The following is a 20,038-nucleotide window of genomic DNA, read 5'->3' as shown; positions in this document are numbered from 1 at the left end:
GTTTTGGTATGGGCAAACTGAAAAGCCACATTAAATGCCAACGTCCAAATTCCTTATGTACTTCTGAGCGTCTTCATCAAAAGGAGGAACCTGTTCCTGTAAAGATCATCTTAGGGATTAGCAGTCTTGGGGAAACAGTTCAACATTCTGTGGTTGGAACATCTCTAGCACAGTTGTATACCAAGTTTTCTTGTTTTAATGTGCAAAATGGAGAAGTAATACAGGTCTGATAGGTTTTCCTGGTTTTGCTTTTAGAAGCAAGACAGTTCAGCAACATTTTGAAAAGACAGGATTAAACCTCTGTTTTGAATGAAAAATCCATTCTCCTGACCTACAGTCACAGGAGCTCTAAATCACCTTTAGAATTCAGGTCATCATGAAAACATACAAGTGCAATTCCCTCCTTGACATACTGACCAGCCTCAACTTTGACCTAGAGCAATTATTATCATTGACTGTGCTGGTCATGCAGGAATTCTCAGTCAATAGCATTAGCAATTTGGATTTTTCTCTGCAATAAAATAAAATCATGCTGCACATGGACTGCAAGAAAATAAATACAATCCAAACTTCCAGCTCTCATTTTCACTCCCAGCCAAAATCTGACTGGAGAGGAAGTTGTTGCTTTCACTGCAGTATTTGCATCCTTTGTAGGTGGTCCAGTCTGTTGCCCCGTTTGTCCTCCCAAGGGAATAAAGAAAAATTCTATGCATGGAAAATTAAGAGTTTCCAACCCTCTACGTGGGAGTAGTCCACAGAAGAGAAAGCCTTTAATTAAAAACAACTTTGAAGCCGAAGTCCTACTTGTTCAACTATTTGCAGCGCTTCTGCTTATAAAAGCTCACTGGGATCCTAGATACAGTAAGATGAAACACTTAGGCAGAACTAGCCAAACTTGAGAGTTTTCAAAGTTGGTAACTATACTTTCTTCCTTTAGTACTGCTTTAATACTAAGTCCATCCGGAGTCAGAGTACAATACTTCCAGCTATTACTGGAATTTGTGTTTTCACAAAATTAATACATGTTCCACTGCAGCATAAAGCTGTACTCCTACAGTCTCAGACCTCTCACCAGAGAAATAAAAAGCTAGCGAGAACACTATCAGTTCATCTGAATTCCACTGCTACGCCTGGGGTCGTACTGCTTCCACGTGCAAACATCATGTGGTATATCCGGCACTTTGCTGACAAGAAGCAATCTAATCCTAGGCTTCTGAATCCTAAACAAACAATATTGTAATTCACTGTTAGCTGCACAATAACTGCTGCACTCTGTCAAAACATACTTTTAAAAGATAAACACTCAACAAAAACCTGCAGGAAAAAAGATCAGATGCTAACCTTGCTTCAGTTCTAATGCCTTCTTCCACATGCCATCATCCCTCACGCATTATGTCATAAACACAAAAGCAAATGTGGGTATGAATTCTTAGTTTTGCATCAGAACATAAATATGTTGCTACATGAGCAGTTCTTAAAACATTATTTAGAGTAACAGTGTCAGAACAGATATTTCAGCAGCATGGTTTCAGGCTTGAAACCAAACTGCAGCTAATACTACTTTTGACTTCCAGAACAGACAAGGAGAGCTTTACAAAGTAGTATTTTAGACAGCAATGAATAGCATAAAACTGCAAGTAACTCTAAGATTTTATTCTGTGGTAAAGACAGACCAAGAACAAGATTTCCTTACAGGTACTGCTGACCACTGGTACATGTTCATTCTGGAATCCAGGAATAGACTTCATAAAGCCTGAAGTACTAAATTTTCCTACTCTGTGAAGTGAAAGGAGGGAGGTAAATATTCAGGAGCAGTCACAAACAGTGCCCAAACCCCCAAGATCTGGCTGCACCCCCAAGCATACCTCTCTTCTGCATTTAGACTCTTAGCTAGGCTCGGGCTAGGTGGGGGGGAGGGGGAAACTGCTCTATGTAAAACAGATTGACAGCTCAAAGTCCTTCTCCTGGATTCCAGTACTTAATTCTTTCCTTTGGGTTTGAATACTGGACCCAGAAAGAAGGAGGAGATTCTATGTAGTAGCTTAGAGCACTTATCTTGGAAGTGGGAGAACTGGGTTATAGACTTTTTTTTTTTTGGGGGGGGGGGGGGAAGGGCCTCAAAATCCATCTTTCATTCACAGATACGTAGCTACATTAGATGAGGGCTCCTGCTGAGGCATTACAAGGCCAAGAAAGTGATGTACATGGGACTCTGGAAAAAAGAAAGAGGAATCTTAACTCTATAAACATGTTAATAAGGCTATTCCCATGGTATGGGGCAACCTTCAGTTCCTAATACTACTCAGACATTTTGCATTAAAAAGCCTTTTAATATAAAGGCATACACAGTAGCAGCTGCAAAGATCAGAACTCAGGAGCCTAACAACACCATATGTTTTGCCATAGCTCAGAGAGAAGAGTGTGCATCAGGGTCTCCAGTATGATATCACCATGAATAACACAGGATCAGATGTATATCTGTGCGAGTTATTCAATGAAAACTAAAGTTACACTTCTACACAAAATCCAATCTTTTAACTTTCTGAAAAGCACTAACTCAAGGGAGAAAAAAAAAGCAATCTGAGAACAGACATACCTTCACAGTGAACATTCAGCTAAGAATGTAATTCACTGAGAATCTTCTAAATGTCTAATATTTCGATATACCACAGGGATAGCAAGTTTGAAAGAAAACACACCCCAAAGCAAAACAGTATCAGCTGCATTTTAGGACACACTTTTGAGAAGTGCTGGATCATTCAGTCCAACCCCAGAGGTTCCTTCAGCCCTAAAGTATTTCAACTCTTTCTTGCCTGTTATTAAGCTGTCCTTATACGTTGACAAACAATGCATATGAACCAGGGAAGTCAATAAACAGTCAGTGTTTATCTTACCTGAAGCAACTTTTAAGTTGTGGATCAAATAAGGCTGAGGGCTTATTAAGAGCTCAAATGAATAATCACCAAGGAACTCTGTTATTAAATTCTGATTTCAGTAAGCAGGGCACAGTCAGAACAGCTAAACCTTCGGATCTGTAATGCTAACAGATAACTATTAGGATTTCTTGCTTCTGCTGACACTTCTCCTTGTGATGTTGCAAGATGAGAGGAAACATAGCTCCTGGCACTGTAGCTTAGTATAGTATAATTGGTAGTTTATGTTCAGACCCCAGAGTCTTTTTTTTTTTTTTTTTTTTAAATGAGAGGTCAAGTTGCCCTTCATGTTCTTAGTGAAAGAGGACTTAGCCTTGAAGCCCAAACCCAGTTATCTAATCTATGGTTAGTTTTAACCTTGAAACTGTCTGTCAGAGAGAAATGCCAAGGGTATTGCTTTGGCCCAGACAGCAGGAGGAAGCATTCATTTTCTCAAACTGCAGGAGTCTACAGCAGAATTATGTCATTTCCACACTCACTGAAAGACAAATGGATTCACCTTAAAACTTCTGAAATAGCCCAGCATGAAGAAGTTTTTGTTAATGCAGAGCTTATGAAATCTGCACAGAACTTTCTTAACCTATTCATGCCCTGCAGCATTAGTGACAGCTCACTGCAAGAACACGTGGAAAGAGACTGAAACTACACTAGTTAAGTCGTGGCCTGAACTTTAGGCACCAAGTCTGTTAAATTGCCCTCAGGCTACACCTGAACACAGACTACAGGAAGTCTCTTGCAGTGGTCAACCTACAGTCTTAGTATTAGGTAGCCTCCCCCTCAAGCAAAACAAACCAAAAAATTGAAAAAACGCTCCAAAACAACACCCAAATCATTATATGACTCCCAGGGGAAAAGAAAAATCAGCTAACAGGCTGCAATTACTAATTATGCACAGGTATTTGCCCATTATTGCAGATGAAAGCTAAATAAAAAAAGTGAAACACTAAAACACAATGTCAAGATTAATTAGAGATAGGAAACCCTAAATTCAATTCAAATTCAGTTTAGCATATATCATGCCAATGGTGCGTATCATCTGAACTGTCAAACAAGCACAACATCCTCTGACTTACTAGAGGAATCAATCCAAGTAGGCCAAAAGTCAGATGTCAGCTGGTGCAGAGCGTGGGATGAAGTATTTAGGGACATGCAAGTTTTGTTAAATAGTGAAATGAATATAGTGAAAGCCAGACAGAACTGAGCGCGCTGCAGTTCTCTTGACAAACTCTGTTAGCGCTTAACAAGTGAATTCAACCTCAGAACAGCTTGCCCAAGCATATGAAGACAAATACACAGCTCAACCTACAGTTTAGTACTATGGTTTCATAAAGAAAGGCACATGGCAGTTTTGGAAACAATCTTTATGGGGAATTAATGCTACTTTTTTTTTGGAGAAAAAAACATCTCATAAATTCCTACAAACTTTCAAGAGAGTGGGTATCACAGCCATTTGACTATTAAGCACTTTACCTCAATATTCCTAAACTTCTGCACAAACTTACAAGGGTAAGCTAATATACCTAGAAAAAAAAATGTTTTGCCATTATAACGTATGCTTTCACATGCCTATATAACCATTTAACTCCCTGCATGGGTGCCCACCGCAGCTCAGGAACACATTCTACCACCGCTATGCATGCCACACAGACCTATGTGAAGAAAAAAAAAATTCTCTCTAGAAAGGCAAGGAAAGAGAAAATAATTACACACACAGAATTACAAAGACTTAGCCAGAATCACAAAATCCATACTCACTGGACTTGCTGCAAAGTTTTTTAGATCTTCCCTAAGCCTTATATTCTTTTTATGAAATAGTACTTTGCCATTTTGAGATCAGGAACAAGATCTGATGGGTTCAGTTTAGCATCACCAACTAACAGAACAGACTTTGCACGTCACAGTAAAAAGACAATCTAACCCATTTGTGACAGAATATGACATACAGGTCCCTTTACATATTATTTAAGGAACTATTTTTCTTTTCTTGTAAAGCACTTCCATAACAAGTTACTGGGACTGAGGTAGCATAGATAAGTTAATGATTTAAGCAATTCTGTATCACCTTTTGATATATCTCCCAGGAAAGTAAAGGTATCTGAGATTCCACTGTAAAACTGCATTGTCACCTACATCTTCTAGGTAAAGTTTTCCTTCCAGTTCAGTCATAGCTTTCTCATCAACTGCACATATGGTAAAATTTATATAGCCAGTACAGAACTGAAAATGAAAAGTTTCATGTACTACTCATGAAAATCATATCTTTACCTATCTCAGGCCACATGAGCTATGAGATGGAAACTACTGCTACTTAAGTTGCTTTTCCAGTGGTCCCCTGCATTCACAGCAAGTTTTCTATTTTGCAAAGCTATGCTTCAGGGAAGAAACTAAAGTATTTTGACTATGAAGATGGCAAAAAGCCTTTTTTTTACCCCTCAAAAACTGTAAACAAATTGTTTAAGAGAATCTTAAACAGATTAGAGACTGTCAACTACACAGTACACCTTTGATGTCCTTTTTTCTTTTTTTCTTTCCTTTTTTTTTTTTTTTTAAATAAAACCATTGTAGTTTTGGCTAAAATGTTAGTAGCTTTTGAGATCTAAAATAAACTAAGAAATGTGATTTCCCCCCTCTCCCCACCAAATTCTGAAGTAGATTTCTATAACAAGACGTGAAGTAGTCTTAAACATAACCAAAAAGTGTTCATTATACTTATTCATCAAAAACTAGGATAGCAGTGGTATTTCAAATATTTTGTTTTAGCCATTACTCTTTGAAAGTAAAGCAAAAAAAGAAAAAAATTGGCTGGAAGCTAGAGGGTATTAACTATCCCAAAAACCCAGAATGCCAGAACAGAGCGTTCCAGCCAACATTTAAAGAGCTGTGAAGACGAGGGATAGCATGGAGATTTCAAAGTGGACTATTAGGAAAAAGTTCTTTGCTAGGAGGGTAATGCAGCTAGGTTACCCAGGCGACTTTGAAATTTCCACCCTCTGAGGTTTTCAAGAAGTTGGTCAGACCAAACTCACAGCTGACTTTATACAGTGTTGGTCATGATTCAAGCAGGATGTTGGAGCAGATGACCTTCAGAGGACCCTTCCAACCAACATTTTCTATGGCTCTGTGAGAAAGGCAAGGAAAGTGCATGTAGGGGAGCGAATTGCATAGTGTGCATGTTATAAGTAGTTGGCAAACATATATGGCTTTCTCCATCTGATAGACTCCCACACTGTGTTATTTTTCAGAATCAATAACCAAATGACAAAAATCCTTCTGAAAATCTGTGATTACACTACATTTCGGCAATGATTTTTCTTATGTGGCCGAAACAACCCTTTTAACAGGAATATAAAGAACGTAAAGATATAAAACAAATTTGCAAAGCGTTTTGGCACAATCTATGTAGTTTGAGAATCCATACTGCCATGTACATTTTTTTGGATCTCCATCTTGCCCTGTCTGCATATATATAAATAAGCAGCTGAGTGAGAGCATGCACAAGCGTATTGATCTGCAAAGCACTGGTGTTATGATAAATGCATCTCCTAACACATGGCATGGCAGAATGTAACCCGCATATGCTTCAGACAGGGACTGACAGATTGCTTTCAGCCAATGGAGAAGTACATTCAATGCTTCACCCTCAACACGGCTCAGGTACTGAAGTCAAGAAAACTACAGAGTCTGAGAGAGAGTTTGAGTACAGAACCAAGGCACGCCACAAGCTTAAACTAAGGAGAGATATAATATGATTTATCTAATAGTTCTTGCATTAACTTTTATGCCATGACTTTTATCTCAAAGAAAGTGATGAAGAGTGCTGTCCTGTGGAGGGAAAGAGAAGCACAAGCCACACATGCTGCAGACATCTGTTTTTACAGCTAGCTAGGAAACAAGCCACTGCTGCACTGCTCCCCACCTCCCAATGACTGAACACTCCCTATTTTTCCAAGGGGTCTTACCTGAAGAAACAGCATCACTGGTTACACTGAAATGCCAAGGTGATATCAGTTGCTACACTAATTTGTTAGAATAAAGCTTCTGTTTCTATATCAAAAAGTCTAGCGAGCTTCTTCCATCTATTTTAGACATACTTTGAAATACTTCAAAATAGTAATTAAGCTTCTTCCTGATATTTAGTTAAAACTCAAACATCTGCAGGACCCTCGGCAGTACAACACATTTCAGCTCCCTGACAGCACATCTATTTCTGATGATGCAAGTCTTCTGATGTTTATATAATTATTTGACCGGAGCCAATAGCCTAAACAATTTTGTTTGTTTGTTTTACAGGAAAGGCACTAACAGTATTTGTTCTTCAAGTACTATCCATAGCTATCCTTTCCATAAAGCAGTTTTATGAAATTCAATGCATTTCTGAAGTCTCCTATTTCTAAATTGAGCTCTGAGCACAGGAAAGATCATTATTTGCTGAGGAAAAACAATCCAAAACAACCCCACAGACTAGCATTGCCACACACTCACTACTCTTCCCATTTATTGGAACGCTGTTTAGCCAGACTTTAGTTATCAGTCTTCCTACTTGGACAGTCAGAGTTCTAAAAACAGAACCTCCTGAATGACATGTGCATTCCCACTTTTCTTCCCCCTACTGGAAAAAGCACATTGTGGTTATGTTTTAGTTACTCTCTTTCTACCTTTTACATCAAAGATGTTTCCACCAAAAACAAGTGTACAGTGCCCAGGCATACTCCCAACTAAGACACCTATGTTTTAACAGCAAACTATTGGTGTTATCATTAAATTAGAGTTATTAGAGAGGTAACAGTCTTGGAATTTATACCTTGCAAGTAAGATTCTTGAATATGGTAACAGAACACACATTCGTATAGAAATACAACCCTCCCCTCCCCCAAGTTTTTGCATCACAAATGGACTAAAAATGAGAAAAGAACAGGAGAAGAGTCCTGTGCAGAAGTGCTATTCTATATAAAGTATTTTAGCATGTGTCCCATTTGAAGAGTAACGGAAAAAAGCGTATTTGCTTTCCCTCTTTGAGTCTCCCTTGATTGACAACTTGAAAATCCTGGACCCAAGTTTATTTAACATTCACTTATTTCCTGTTTGAATATTCACTCGGATTTAGCTCATTCTTGCCTACTACCAGAGTCATCAGTCACTGTCAGCTTAGCGCAGCATTAAGTTTGCTAGCAGTTTCCATCAGAAAAGCCCTTGGACTGACCAGGTGTTTCAACTTGTCTAATCAGAGAAAGAAACCAAGTACTTTTACTATTGTGTACATCTGTTTGTACGTTTCTAACATGCAAGCCAGAGAACGCAAGCAGCCACATTGGCCTACGTACAAAACACGGGAGATTCTCCACGTATTGGGAAGCATTTCCTTCCCTCTGCCCCAGGGCCAGAAATAAATTGGTTCAGCCATTCTTTGGATCAGAATTGTTTTCTCATTCCCAGAAAAAAGATATTATTTCCTAATGTTTACTGCATAATCTATGGAGATCATCATCATTGTTTACAAAATACTGTTTCCACTCAGGAATACAAAGATAGAGCCCTGAGTTTAAAGAAGCTTGAACATGCGCTTAACTTTGTACACGCTAATAGACTCACAGGGAAAGTATTAAGCATACATGTAATGCCTCTCAAGAGCAAGGATCTGGCTTCGAACATCTTTAAAATAAGATCTTACTCCAAATGAGAGCAGAATTAAAACAAAATTATAAATAAATCTCTTAGATTACATTATGACTTCAGAACAAATAGCTGTGCTAGAGCTATGTTTATTGAAATACCATAAGTGCACAGCTGCATATACCACTCCCTTGCCAACCCCTGGTTTAAGGGATCCTTATCCAGAAAAATGAGGTAATGATCCCCATGCCTCAGGAAACTGTCCTAATCAGGGCTACAGGATTTTCCGAGTAAAACCGTTCCAGACAGCCTCCTATTTCATCTGCACAACAAAGCGTTTACTGCAGCAGGGACCTGACCCGCAGAAGTCTCCCAGAGACAAGTCAGTCAGGAGACAGAGAAGCAAATTGTCTCAATGTACCAAACTGAGGAGATGCATCTTCAAAAATCCCTGTAGTCCATTTGTGGTAGAAATGTGGATTCTTATGTCCTCTAGGAAGGGAGAGGCTTGAACTTTATCCCCTGCAACTGAAAGTGCTCATCACTGATCTATCAAATGAAAATGTAACACAGTAAGTTCTGGCAGTCTAATCCTTCCCTTCCCTTCCTTCCTAATAATTCAAATTGGAGGGAAAGCCTGGCATGAAACAAAAAAGTTGAAATATTTTTTGTTTTGTTCAAGAAACATGTTCAAAAAACCCTTTTTATTTTTTTTCCTGCCTTGAAAAGAACTTAAGACAGTGAACTGAAAAGATCACCGAGTTCCTCACTCAGCACGAAGAGCCATGCGCACCTACAGAATATTTGCTTTCAGAAGAGATCTAGAATCTAATTTTTTTGGTTTTGTTTGAAAAAATACAAGATTTTAGTCTTCTGGAGAAGAAACAATGCCTTACTATGGAATTCAAAGAGATACTTGGTCCAAAACAGAATAATCCTGTTACAGATTATTGATATCAGACCTGATCAGCTCTGTGACAAGAGCTGTTTTCAGCTTCCTGAAGAAGTTCAGTTTTCAATTAGATGTCTTCTCAGATTTAGGAAAGGTTGCATAAAAGCAATTTAAAGTTACTTTTAAAAGTACAAAGCTATACTTAATGGTCAAATAAATAGCAGCCATGTTTCCCTCTCTATTTAGTGACCAAGGATCTAAATGTTAACTGTGAAAATATTTGTAGTCACATTTTTCGCAGATTTAAGAAGTGAGACAGACTTTAAATCTGATTCAAATTAAATGCTTTTTTCTTCCTTACTTCAAGATATCACTTGCCAAGATATGTTTCCTTAAAAATTAAAATTCAAAGGTATACTTTATTCCTTTAAAGCTTAGGATTCTCAATTTTAAACACTGAAGCTACATCTCACTTCCTACAAAGGACAGAACTGTTGAACTTTTGGGGAAGAAGGGTTGAAGGAAAGATGATGAATTGTATCAGCATTACACTTCTCCAAAAGCTCAGTTTCTTTTCTACCAGAGAGAGAAGTGACTAATGTGTACTACCATTAGTGGAAAATTAAAACTGTCTTTGCAGTTGCAGACTGGGAAAACTACATTTTGAGGAATTAATATGCAAACATCAAGTGGAAATACTTAAACCTGTTGTTACAAATCGTATAACATGCATGTATTTTCCCCCAAAGTGTTTAATAATTGTGTATCCTGAAACATGCATCACAGGACTTTTGCATCTTGCTACTACCAACATTAGAGTACTGCAGAATTCCCCAGTAATCAATGAGTTAATAAAAAACAAATTACAACCTCAGAAAGGTTAGTCAGACTAACTATAAATTTCAAGTGAGATTCCATAGGACGTTGATGATCCTATTCTTTTCATTGCTGTACAGAAAAAGCCTACCTAGGAAGTGGAGTGGTGACTATGAAATGGTTTGCCTGCAACAGCAGGGGCTTGGACTCAAGTGACCTGTGTCCTAAATAGTAAAGAATGAATCAAACGTTTCTGAAGCAGAACAGCTAGGCTTTCCTGTCTGTGCATGTAAGTGGCATTCCCGTGCACGCTCGTTATCCATACCTCTGTCCATGTTCCAGATACAGCCTCCACTTGCATTCTGTTTCCATTTTGCCCATGACTGACAAGAAAATGATGAATCTCAATTCTGAAAAAATACTAGCAGAAACTTTTCATCATTCAGCTTTAAATGCACGCAGGGAGCTTGAAGGAGAGGTGCCACAGATGTAAATAAACCATTTAGATATGCATATACAACCTCTGAGTTTTGTGTGAAGACATATTTATATAGGACAAGAAGGAGAAAAACCTTTAAACTGGAAAACAAGAAGCTACAAATAATAAGAAAGTGAACAAGTGAGGAAAAGGAAAAAAGTAGATGCATATATCATGGTATCTTCAACTTCAGCTATGCTATCTCACCGGTGTGAGCAAGTGAAAGGTCATTAAAAGGCTGCAACACTTAGTGAGGGAACAAGAGGTACATTGTGTTGTGCTTGACTGAGGGAGGGGGAATGGAGAGACAAGAGATGAAAAGCATTTCTTGTAACCCAAAGAATAATGAAAAATTCAAGAATTAAAATGATAGCATTTTTCAAAACAATCTCAGCTTTTTCTTTTCTGTACTGACTCAACCCAAAGGCAGGATGAGAACGGTGTATACACTGCAAGTTGAGACATGCAAGAGAAGCAATGAAAGTGTGAGAGGTAGCACATTTCCTTTGAGATTTTTCCCTCCTGTCAACCAGGACTTCCTGCAATGTCAGAAAAACTCTGCACCAGAGATCCTTCTGTAGAGTACCTGGTAACTTGCCCCATTTCTTCATTCCTTTCAGCAACTACTATCAACAGATGGAAAAAAACAATTTCAAAAAAAAAAAAAGTGGCAACATGCTCCTTATGTTGTAATGAGATATCTTCTGGCTCATTCATTACCTGGGACCTTCAAATGAAAGCAAAATTCCACCCTGCTTACATAGCAATATGGCTCTAGAGGGACCCACACCTGGGTTTGAGTCCAGCCAGCAAGAAAAGCATCTCTTAATTCAGAAGTGTCTGAGACACCTACCTCATATACTTTTACACAACACAGGCCCCAAAACACTCCAACAGTTAATCAGCTGGCAGATACAGGTGAAGTTTGAATGCCCATTTGATGATGTCACAATCTGTTGTGTTTCTTCTCAAGTGTTCAAGAGAATTTGATACCTTCCTTTCTGCATTGGGAAATCACATACAGTGGATAACCAGGTACAGAACGTTTGTAGGTCATGCAAATGGAAGGGAAAAGGCTGTTCAAGAAAGTTACGCCGCCATTTCAAAGAGCAGGCTCCTGACCCACTAAAGAATCACTACTCAAATGAACAAGTAGTGTGCTATTGGTGAAGGTCTCTGAAGCGCCACTCAAAACAAAGGTTTTTGACAACTATATTTAAGATTCTTTGTGACTTAAGTCCATTTAGAGATCTAGTAGAGCTGAAATGAATTTTCAAGAAAAATATATGTATAATTCTTAAGTTGATCTTGGTCCACTTTTCATATTTAAAGCTTAAGTTTTAGAAGAGGAAAAAAATTCTCCAAAAGCGCCATTTTGCCTTGAAATCAGCTAGAGACGTGACTGAAATTCTAATTTACAAATGAAGAAGTTTCTGCAGGAAACACAGACATCTTAGACCACCTACTATTCACAGAGGAGACCTTGACTATTTCCTTGCAAAGCTGTAAAGACAATTTCATAGAGAACCTACAGCACCTGAAGATCATAAAAACAGGCACACTGGACCAAGACCAAGTGTTCATCCAGCCCATTAACCCATTTCCAAAAGGAATGTGTCATCCTGCAAGCAGGTCACTGGGACCAGCTTTTCAGAGCAGGTCTTTGTGAAACCCCTATAAGGAAATCAATCACCTTTGAGGGTGACTAAGATTTTCATGATCTGATGATATTAAAAAAGAAAGTTACGGACCAGATGAAGGATAATGAACACATTTCTTCTGACCAGCAGCATCTTACTTTTGCCAGCAAGCAGTTAGATGACAGCTGCCACGTGACGACGACATCGAAAAGGCGACAACCATTTACATCACTAGCAAGTCTCAGCACAAGAAGAGAGTTGTCTTATGTGAATTGCATGAGGGAACAGCATAAGCTGGAAGTGTAGCATCCCTTCAGAGGAACATGGGACAGGGACTAACAACTTTGGCAGATGTCGTGGCAAAGGCTGAGACCTTGCCTCAATAAACCAGAAGACATGAAGTTATTAGACATTAAAATTCCTAACCAGTAAAAACCAGACAAACCAGGAGTCATAAGCAGATGCCTAAGGAAGAACAAAAACATGGCAAGAACACTTTACAGTTCTCCAGAACATGCTGTTGGCTACCCACTGCTCTCAGCTTGGGAACTTGCAGATGTACTTCTATTTACTAGCCTCAAATGGGTTTCTCTATTCTCCATGGCTCCTCGGCAAAGCGCTCCACAGATCTACTGACTGTAGTGTGAAGAATTATCTCATTTGTGTTCTGAACTAGGTTCCTATTAGCCTCATTTGATGTCTTCTGGTTCTTGTGCTGCAAGAGTGAACAAAGTGAACCCCATCTACTTTCTTCATTTTATTCATAACTCCATAGGCTTCCTTCCTATTCCCTTACATTAAGCTAACTCTTTTGGACTGCAAAGTCCTAGCTTGCTAAAGCACTCATCTCTCATCCTCCTTATCACACTTCTCTAATCATTTTCCAGTTCTACTACATTCTCTGAGATAAGGGAACCGGGCTGCAAACAGTGTCCAAGATGTGAACCACAGATTTATACAGGGGTATAACAATATCTTGTGTTGTTTTCTGTTCCTTTATAATATCTTCTAACGTGTGATTTATTCCTTGACTGCCTTTCCTTGACTGCCGTTTTCACAGCTCTATTACAACCCCAAGATTTCAGCTGGGAACAAGTGCTTTAACAAACCACATACTTGAGGCTGACCCTTTGTCTCACACCTCACAACAGACAGCAAACTGAAGTCACATAATGATAATATATTAGAGATGCTTATGAGGAAAAGAAATTGGTTTACTCAGAACAAGTGAAGGTAAATAGGTATCTGTCCTCACATGGGGACAGTTGAGCACAACCTTGATGAATTTTCTGCAGGCATGTAATTTCTCTTCTGGTACAATAAAATGTTCTAGAGAACGTAGCTTGCATGGCTAATTTCGAAGTGACAAAAAATAAAGGAGTGTGATTCCAGGCCCCTGGCACCTAGTTGCAGACTTGCTCCATTGAAAGGAATTTACTTTGGTAGTAGTCACAACCAATACTTAAATGCGTTTAACTTGGCAAAAGAAAACTTGATTCAATACCATCACCTTTTCAGTTTCCTGGAGTTACAGGTTAACATACATATATGATCTGGCTAAAAGCCACCCGGAAAAAATAGGAGACCTGTATCTTCATAACTCTGCATGCCGTTTCACTCAACGGGATCATCTTCATTGCTGGTCCTAATCCTGCTGCATATTCTTCATCATATTCTACAGCAACATCATGTCGTGTTGGTTGTGGCAACAGCTGACACACTGCAGTTGTCTGTTTTAAGACTGATTAACTGATTCATATAAAAGAGATTATACCGTGGGAATGAAAATCCTTTAACGAACAGGCAAAAAAAGCTCCAAGGGCAAGACAACTTAAAGCAGTGTCAGTCTAAGCTAGGCTCCAAGAAAATACAAACCTAGAGAGAAGCTCTCTGAGTAGAGAGTGTGTGTATATAAATATATCTATATGTGTATGTATGCACACATGCATACGTATGTATGTATATATTTTTACTACTTAACACGAGCATCATATTATTAAGGACAACAGAAGCAAGTATCTTTCAGTCATACAAAATTACTGCCTATCTTCATAGGGTTGGAAGAAACATCAATGACAGTGTACTTCGGTCTTTTCCATAGTAAGAAAAAGTTGTTATACATTTATGCTTGCCTCTACTTCAGATGCACAGAATTAAAGCATTAGACAAACTCTCTTTTCAGTAAACAGCCAAAGTATTTCACTATATCCTATTTAGTTATACTGGTTCCTCAGCTACTTGAATCATCGACAGAATGCCACCACAAAATACTGTATTCGCAGTACAATGGTATGCTATACATAAGAAACACTGAAAGGGATGGGGCTGGTATAGTAATCTACCACTTAAAAATTGACATACATACATAACACAGATTAGCCTTAAGCAAGGCCCTGTACACACTGTGACAAACTAGAGAAAGAAACTGCATTCAGTTCATAGACTCCACGATACATTTGAAGAGTTCCCCCCTCACTTGCTTCAATTTTATTTGTATCATAAAATACAGGTTTTGAAACCATATTTTTATAGCATATAATTCAAAATTCTCTCCAATACATCAAAAATTAACAGCATTGGCAATGTCTGAGAAGACATGTCAAGGAAACTTAACAGTAGCAGATGATATTTTTTCCTGACAAGAACCAGTTTCCAAGCTGAGGATGCCTCCTTATACTGAGCACTGCTTTAAATGGACATTCATGTTAAGAACAGAAAAGAGCTTCCGCTGCAGGCTTTTTTAGCGCAGTCATAGTACTTCTGCAAAAATTATTTTTAGAAAAACAAATAAGATAACCCCCTCCCCAAAGGGAGCAAAGACTCCGTAGAGTCAAGAACTCAACCACAAAGAAGATTAGGGCCCTCTGCTCAGAGTACGTCTGTAGCATAATTAGAGGCAGCTGCAGCATGCAATCCCAAAACTCATTCTGGATCCCCTGTGAGAGTACACATTGGCAGAACAGGCTTCAAGCACAGGGTACGCATATGGCCATGGACACATACAGCACACATTCAATGTGATTTCATGCTAGTTGGTAAGGTTTAATTGAGCTGGATATGTTATGCCCCTGATACCAAATCTAGCTAGTCTTTGGTATAAGCATGACATCATGTAACTGACTTTCCTATAGCTGGACTTGCAGTTTTCATCTTCAGTTTAGCAAGAGCTCTTTCTCCTCTCCTGCCTTCATGTGCTAGCCACGGTTGATTGCTTGATCCGCAAGTCACCAATCAGCTCCTGCAGGCACAGAGTGCTGCTGCCTAAGAAGGTCCGACAACTAGAGGAGCCCAACAACTAAAGAATCTCCTCCCACAGAGGGCACATTCCCTAGCGGCAAGTTAGCCTTGGGTCTCCCCGCCACACAGCTGGAGGGGCCATACATGCATACACATGATGGTCATTTACATATATCTTGTATACTTATTAATTTTATAAAGTTTTACAGCACAAGTAACTTCAGGAAGGACAAGGAAAATTCTTATTTGAAAATTTTGTGTCATAACTTCATACCTGGACAGGAATGTGATCATGCAGTGGGCTTAGTACAGTCTTCTACTCCAGATACAAGCACCAACTCTGCTGAGAAGGTCAGTTGCTAGAAAAAACATGAAACATTCATATATGTTAGTAAAATCACCTTGATGAGTGTAAAATTGTATTCCCTCTCCCCCCTTTAAAGCTTTTGAAAATCCAGTTTCCAGTTAGCAGCTGTAGACATGGATATACCCCCAATTACTTACAAGCTTTACTTGTAAAGAAAATAATCCTCAAACTGGAGGTGTTCCACATGTAAAAACCTCCAGGTCCTCTAGAACTGCATACCCTGGACTCTCTTGTAGTGGTAAATCATGTCCAATGCATGCATAAAGAGTCAAACAAAAGCTAAACAAAGGGTAACATATCCCAAACTGCTAGTTAAAAGTTTAGATTAATATTAATACGCTTGGAAGGAATGCTTACTACAATGATGCTCATCACCATCATCGCGCCAAGCTTGCAAACACTGCCTAATAGCATGTCATAGTCAAGTGTAACGTGTGAAAAAGTGATTATTTTTAAACCTTTACCAAAAGCTTTCTGAATAATACTTTAGTGGAACACATCTATTATGCTTAACACTAAATGGAAGCTTTGTACCCTCACAGCAGTGCAAAAGAAAAGCTCTGAATTGAGAAGTTTCCTCCAGTCTTTCAGCTTCTCCTCTTCCACTGTTGTCAGTCACTGAATTTTGACATGGCAAACTGTTTTTCTCCTAGTATCTGACAGAGCTGTATGACAAAATACAATAAGCAGCAACGCCAGTATAAGCATGACACAAGGGGGCCAAAAACCTCTTAAAGATTTAAGAAAGGATTGGCCAGTTGTAAAATACTGCATCACAAGCACTATACACTGAACTCTTATGGGGGTAATTATTTTTATCATAATGACAGAAGACTTCAAAATAGGATGCCCAGGAGCAGCTGACATTAAGGTACGTCCTAAATTATTTTCAGCACCACAGTCTATTACTTAGCTTTCATTCACAAAGCTATATTCATTAAATACAGAACCTTCACATACTCATACTGGTGCTTCTTTAAAATCTAACTTATTACTCTTCCTCCATGGATGCTGGAGTCAAACACCTCTCCTATCCGGATCATGAGGGCATTTATAGGCATCAAGAGCAACCAGAACCAAAGAGTCAATGGATCACACAGCAACAGAATAGAAAGAAAAAAACTGTCAGTTTGCCTAACTGCTGGCTGACCATGCGAGAGATCTATAGTTCCCTAAGTGAGCTCAACCATGTATCATCTCAGTTTTACTCTTTTACTTAAGTTGGGGCTGGGGTGCAGATAGGATGGAACATTTTTGTCTTTTAAACTTTTAAGAAAATCATTGTTGTAAGTGGATGGCTGAGAGCAAGCAGAGCAATGATCTTCTCTAAGCTCATTATCAAAGTTTTTTGATACAACAGAACGAAAGTGTTAGTGGTTTACTAACTCAAAAGTCGATAAATGCCGTAACGCAGATGTCTAAGAAAATGGAGAGTTATGGTAGCAGTGAGAATGCCAAAGGGTTTTAGAAAGCAAAGGCACAGGAACACCAGGTCTAATGAAACAGAATAAACTACTGATAAGAGCCAAATATTGATAAGAGCTGAAGACCGTAATCAGCATTGTTTCAGCATGTAAAGAGTTGCTTGCCCTAAACTTCAAGGTTTATGATGAGTTGTATAAAAGAGTTACAAACCTACCCTTGCATGCAATTTCGACCCAGAAGAGCGCACATCAGTGCGGAAAACCCCCTCAGTCTCAGAGTGAGTACACATGCACAAACATGTTCATAACCTGGAACAAACAGAGAGCTACCCCTCTCCCGTTTCCAGTCATCCAGTGGAGTGAGTGGCTGCTTCCTCATTGGCACATAGAAGTTAATAGGCTTTGTATGTGTTTACTTTTGGCAGAGGAAAAGGTTTAAAAAAAAATCAGGATAATAACTTTGGTTTATTACTGTTTTCATTTTAATAGGATTACTGAAGGGAGAGGAGGAAAGTGAGTACAGGGATATAAAAACTAGATATCTTTAGATGGGAGGGCATGAGGGCAGAGAGACTTCCATCAGCACATCAAATTTAACCATTTAACTTCAGCTCTCTGAATCAGCCTTGTTTTAGTCCAGAGGCCAGTGAAAAGGAAGGGAATTTCAGCTTCCAATTTCAAGTTTAGAACTGCACTTATGGTAGCTGCTTTAAACCAGACAGCTTTTGACAGTGGAGGTATTTATACTGAACAAAATATGCTTTCCATCACATTCACACAAAGCACTACTATGCCAGAAGTCAAAGCAATATTGCTTTGCAGTCTCCTTAGCTCACGTTCACTTTGGGAAGACAAGTTGTACTAGCATGAATTTTCTTATACAAGATTCTGGGAAGGGCAGAGACTTTTTTTTTTTTGTAAAAAAAAAGAAGCAGCTGTGGAAGTAATAGCTCCATGCTCCAGTAAGAGTAAAATTCCCAACTAAATGATTCCCTAGGAGACCAATACAGATACTGAAAAAAACCCCAACAACTGGCTGTGCTGTTTGATTATCTGTCTTCCATAACTAGGACATAAGGAAGTCTCTTATGACTTGACTGAGGAATAACAATGGTGCCAGAAACAGAATACTCCTGGCACAAGATGAGGGAAATTTTTCAGTGAAAGAGGATGCTGCTGCTGTAAGTTCACTAAGACAACTCACATCAGCCCAGGCTGGTTTGGTATGTGGTACAGATCGTGTGTTGCAGTGATGAAAAAAGCCCTTGTTAACTCTATCACTTTGGAAGTAGAGCACTCCTTCCCCTAAATGTTGCAATGTTTGGTTTATTCAAGGCATCTGCTGTCACGATACAAATTTGGTGGGTGTGCATCTTATTTTTAGCTACCTATACATTCAGCTTTCTGCCAACTGAACACACACAGGTTTATGTCTGCTCCTTCTCTCCCTCCCCAAATCAGTTCAGGTACTGTTTAAGATCATTTTGTTCTTTTTTTTTTTTTTTTTTTTTTTCTTCAGATTCCTGCACTCCATTTCATGCAAATGCTGTCACACATTCCAGGAGCCTGAATTGTTTTGGGTATATCCATTTGTCTCATTCAACAGCTAAGCACAGGAAGCAACAGATTTTAGCATCCAACATGCAGGCAGCGGTAAACTAGGTCCACATCATGAGCTGCACAATCATTTTTAATGCTTTTACATCATGAAACCATGTAGCATTACACAGAAAGTGTAATTCAAAGCTCTGTACGCCTTTAACACTAATTCATTTATTACTGCCCTCTAGGTACTAAGCTCCTTTCCCACTTGCTATCAAATACAATAAATACAGTTAATTACAATAGCTTAGATCAGCGTGTATAAAGCCATTCTGAATTGTCAGAAAAAATATATATATTTAAGTGATGTCTTGTGCTTTCCAGATTCTGTGGACCCACCAAAAATTAGTGATGGTTCACATGAACATTTAATTTTAGCACTGAAATAAACAGAAGCAGATTTTGGTCAGTTTATGCATCTCAGCAAAGAAGCTGTAACTTCACTGGAAGAAAAGCTTGTTAAAGATGTTTAACACAGTTGCTGCGATAACATCACAGAACACTGCCTTAGATTCTCTATTCAGGTTCATTCATCAAATAATCATAACTAGAGTCAAAAATTCATCTAACCCACCATACAGATACCATCAGTACTAGAGCCCCAGTTACTTATCAAGCCCCAAACACATGTTAGAGAAGGAAAATAAATCTGATTGTAGGATATAGATGGCCATTCAGTTTATTTGGAGACTATATATGCTTGAATTTCGCTGGGGGAGGGAGGGGTAGAGAGAGGAAAGAAGGGTGGGGGGAAAGGAAAGAAATATCACCTCACCCCGGACTATCAGAGCTTAGTTGCAAGATGCTAGTATTGTCTTCATCTATTGCAAACTGATCAACTGCCAAGATACTAACAGTAAACATTTCAACTAGCGTTCCTTGTTAACTACTCCAAAGCACTTTACACAAAAGGAAAAAGAATAGTTGATTTTTAACCTGAAAACTGAGGAGCTGTGATGTTGAGCCAGTGGTGGGGACTGGTACCTCCAGACAAACAGAACAGTATTATCTTTAGTTCCACTGAAGCACTAAACGTCTT

The 20,038-nt window shown here is 38.8% G+C and overlaps 1 protein-coding gene across 4 annotated transcripts in view; it reads right to left on the bottom strand.

The window, feature by feature from the left end:
- Positions 1–20,038, bottom strand: part of RASSF8 (Ras association domain family member 8) — a 92,327-nt gene that overhangs the window by 31,837 nt on the left and 40,452 nt on the right. For all 4 annotated transcript variants that reach the window (XM_068949935.1, XM_068949926.1, XM_068949944.1 and 1 more), the window contains one exon: positions 15,881–15,965. The gene's annotated coding sequence lies outside the window, so the exon portion shown is untranslated. The remainder of the gene's footprint in view (positions 1–15,880; positions 15,966–20,038) is intronic.

Source organism: Struthio camelus, chromosome 1, assembly GCF_040807025.1.
Source record: "Struthio camelus isolate bStrCam1 chromosome 1, bStrCam1.hap1, whole genome shotgun sequence".
Classification (NCBI taxonomy): domain Eukaryota; kingdom Metazoa; phylum Chordata; class Aves; order Struthioniformes; family Struthionidae; genus Struthio; species Struthio camelus.
Note: the sequence above shows the minus strand (reverse complement) of the source record. Positions and strands in the feature narration are given on the sequence as shown.